This window comes from Crassostrea angulata, chromosome 6 (assembly GCF_025612915.1).
Source record: "Crassostrea angulata isolate pt1a10 chromosome 6, ASM2561291v2, whole genome shotgun sequence".
NCBI classification, from domain to species: Eukaryota; Metazoa; Mollusca; class Bivalvia; order Ostreida; family Ostreidae; genus Magallana; species Magallana angulata.
The window spans coordinates 53176230-53180857 of NC_069116.1; the positions used below are offsets into that span (position 1 = coordinate 53176230).

The following is a 4628-nucleotide window of genomic DNA, read 5'->3' on the forward strand; positions in this document are numbered from 1 at the left end:
TGCCGTGACCAGGATTCGAACCTGGGTTGTCGCGGCCACAACGCGAAGTACTAACCACTATACGATCACGGCTAAATTGGCAGATATTAACAATTTATGACCATTTAAATGACATTCCTTTATATTCAACTTATGGCGAAACTAGTCTTCCTTGTTTCATTAGCCTATTATATCATGAAATGTTTCTACCGCGTCTTTAAAATTTAAGTACATGCTTTCTTTATAATTAGTTTCAGAACTTCTTAAGTTTTAATATATTTTTTTAATAACATTTTGATGGTTAAAATACACTAGTTGGTTATCACATACATTTATTTTATATGGCATAATAAAGTTAAAATATTCATGTGAAAAAATTATTACTTCTTATTCTTAATTTTCATAATAACGTATTCATTTATACATGAAAACTGACTTTAATTATAAAATAAAAGCTAACAGGAATTTTGAGTTACTTCAAGAATGTTCCCATTCGATATCTGAAGTTTTTATCTTAAGACGAATATGCAGTCGCTGTTACGGCTTGGCAGTCTTATTTGATAATCAATAACCCATACAATGTGAATTGAAAATGTGAGTAGAATGCTACGGCATGGCAACCGCCAATCCCCCCCCCCCCCGAAAAAAAAATAGTCTTGTTACTCATTCGTTACTTTAAGTTATATATTTTGTGGGTACCTGTGATTATACTTGTCAAGCCTTATATTATAGTTATACATGTATAATTGCAAAAGAAGCGATTATTACAATGTACCACAGAAAACAACGTTAATTAGGCCAAATCTCTTTTAGCATACTCAACAATTATCAGATTCAATACGATGCAAAGAAATCACCAAAAAATCCATTGAATCAAAAGGTACTTAAAGGTTAAGATTATATATTAACATTTTGCAATATAATCAATAACAAGTTTGTCTTTTGAAATGTAAATTGATGATGGTCCCACATATGGGTTGTATATCGTCGTAGCTCAGTGGTTAAAGTACTGGGCTTCTGAACTTAAGATCATGAGTTCGAATCCGCCCGGAGCTTTTGTTCATGTTTACTGAATTAAATTTTCGAAAATGTTATTTTCATCCAAAGTTGCACATTTTTTTACCAATTTTACTTAAATACTTCTCATAATCAAATATTTTCTGCTGATTTGAGAAAATATTTCAAGGCGTAGTAAGCCACCTTAATATTGATATCACAGCTTTTTACTTACATCTACAAAGTCATCAAAATAACTGCCATACCGTACCAGCGACTGCACAGCCACTGCCGTTACCAGGATTCGAACCTGGGTTGTCGCGGCCACAACGCGAAGTACTAACCACTATACGATCACGGCTTTATTAGCAGCTGTTGGCAATGGCTACCTATATGAAAGTTCTTACGATTAACATTATCGGGTTTCCTCTCCCAACAGTCTATAAGAGCATACTTGTGTGTTTAACCGTTATGATAACATTTCTTTGATAAGAGGTCTCTATCGCCACACAAAAATTTAAGCATAGACTTTCCTTATATGTAGTTTCAAAAGTTTTTGCTGTTTATTTGTTTTCCTTTACTGTTCATAATATGGCGTAGATAAATCATTATATTCCATATTATATGAGGTCAGCATTGTTTTAATCTTTGATTTCCTATTACTGCTACATGTTTGTTTTATCTTTGAATAAGAATGTATTCATTTTTACATGTATACTAAATTCTAAACTTAAAGGGGTATGAAGTTTATTGAGTTACTCTAAAACTGTACATTTACCTATTATCGATATTATTGTCAGGTATTAATTAAGTGTTTTTTTTGACAAGAAAATGAACAGCAAAGTAAATTGCAAATAGCTAAATAACTTAGGTGGCCAAAATTTATGTGCTTAAAGAACCGTGATCGTGTAATGCTTAGTTCTTAAAGTTGTGGGCGCGGCCACCCGGTTCGGAATCTGATGAGAGCATTCCTTTGGCTGTGCAATTGCAGTTAACAAAATTGCAGTCTTTTTTAATAGTAACGAACTCCATCGCGGTTCCCACTGAATACTACAAAGAGGTATTTTCAAAGTGTTGTAAATACACGTCATTAAACATTGTGCCAGATAAACTTGTATGGAAGTGCCAAGGTAGCATTAGATAGAGTTTCGTAAATATGTACACCAAATGATAGACCACTGCTTGACTTGACTTAGTTGACTTATTCCTGTGTGCCCCTTAGGGGGCATAGGACACTCATCGCCAGCGGACTTTGTTTTTGGGCGACTTTCTTCAACTAGGCCCTGCTAAATCCTGCTTCTTTTGCCTCTGTCTCCACTGATCTTCTCCAGGTCACTTTCAATAAATACACACTTGTTTGAAATTTTTGTTTGTTTATTTTTTTCCTCCCTCCCACGTAGGTTTTAAATTTTCATGTGACGTTAAACGTAGAATTAATTTTAAACAGCCTAATAGGTATTCAATGCTTTTATTTATCTTTATACTGATGTCTATTTGTATGACATACATGTATATGTGTATTGTCGCTGTAAAGCCAATATATACGTTCTCAGTCAATGAAATAAAAAAACCAGGGAACAGCCATATTAAGATGTTATTTACTTCGCTTCCGCGACTAAAAATATAGTGCCAGAAAGTTTGTGGAGAAAGATCTTTTTTATCAGTACTCTGAATGTTAATATTAAATCATGGATAAGCGGTGCCCTAAAAACTACCATGAATATTTTGATGATCCATTTCCAATACTTTCATTTATTTTCCGAAGCAGTTCAATTATATGGAAACAAAATGATATTTCTTATGTATAGTGGGTCATCACTTTTTGATGATTTAAATTTGTCCTTTTATCAGACCTTATTAAGACAGAGACAAACTACGGAGCACAGATTTATTTATCAAAATAAAAGGCAATATAGTTCTTAAAATAGTACAAATGACGATTTTGTTACCAAACACCTGATTTCAAATACTGAACATATTTAAGTGTTATAATCAATGTTATGTTAAATATAGATCGTTAAAACAATGTTTTGAAGAAAAAAATCATATAAACTAATAATATTATTTTTCACTTCTTTATCCATCCTTTTATAGGCAATTTACTTGCCTAGTCCCCAATCTTCTTTTTCTTTTTGTGCCTTAACTGTATTCCAGTATCACAGTAATCAAAGTGGCTAGATGGTCAACAACTGCCTAGCCAACTTTAATCTAGCTTAAAATTTGAATAAGATTTTGTTGGCCATAATAAAAAATAATAAGGAAAAAACGAAATATTTAAACTTCACTATTTTAACATATTCTTATTTTAAGGTTAGCATTTCACAGATCCTAATCTGATTGCATTATTGATTATAAATATTACTACCATGCCGTAACAGCGACTGCACATCCACTGCCGTGACACCGATTCGAACCTGTGTCGCGGCCACAACGCGAAGTACTAACCACTATACAATCACGATCATATTGGCAGGCATACTAAATGACCACTTGAATAAAAGTTTTACAGATTATCATTATCGCAAATACCCTTGCCGCTTGGGTACAGACACTGTGTTTTCGCTGACTAACTGCGCTAGAAGTCTCCACTTTTGACTTTTGTTGATATCAGTTTAAAGCATTTTTGTCGTTTTAATTTATTCTGATGCAAATGTTTTAATTGGTTATCATGGCGTACATCAGATATATAACATTAGACCAGATGCCCTTTGCCGATAGCATTTCCATAACTTTGAAATTGTTAATGCCTATGTTTCAAATGAATCGAACTGAACTTTGATTTCTTTTAATTTGCATACAACAGAAGAGACGAATGAAAATTCTAATAGTTTTATTCACTGCATCATTAACCAGTAAATCTTTCAGGTTTGTAGAGTCCCACTTGGCTTTTCTAGTATTACGCGATAATAGTATTGATAAACGGTATATATATATATATATATATATATATATATATATATATATATATATATATATATATATATATATATATATATATATATATATATATATATAAACTCTTTTTAAAACTTACTTGTTTAGACTATTTCTTAACACACAAATCAAACCAATGCTTATTTTTAAAAAGGTTCTTTTTAAAAATAAGTTAAGAGATATACTCAATTGGTAATGCACAAAGAGGTGTGAAAATTTAAAAAAAAAAAACCCAACATTTTCTTTCTTTTTTTCTTTTGATTATAAGTTCAATTCAGTGAAGCTTACACTGGAGCTTACACTGTCAATATAAGGCATAGTTGAAAATATCATGTAAATATGTTCTAATTGCTATGATAGATTAAGGTAATTGGCGCCATGAAGGTTTGGTTGACTTAATATCAGAAAGGAGTGTTCCCGAAAATTCGACGGAAAATTATTTTTTATGTATATCGGGTTCTCTATATCAGTCTAACGATCAAGATTTCTTTTTTTTGTCATGGTGTTTGCAAATGCAATTTAGTGTCTAATGAGACTTTTGATATACATTGTATATGGTTTTGGGATTTAAAAAACTCTAAGATTGTAGAATAACATTTCAAAATCAACAGAAGACCTATTCGTTGCTCTCCACATGATCGCGTCTAGTTATTTGTCTATTACCTTCTGTTATGTCTGCGGCGTGACCTAATTTATGATGAACCTATGCATTTATAATT

General features: G+C 32.0%; 1 non-coding gene across 1 annotated transcript; it reads right to left on the reverse strand.

Moving 5' to 3' along the window:
• Positions 1 to 72, reverse strand: Trnah-gug (transfer RNA histidin (anticodon GUG)). Its single transcript has one exon. It is a non-coding gene; the product is annotated as a tRNA-His (tRNA).
• Positions 73 to 4628: the final 4556 nt, after the last annotated feature.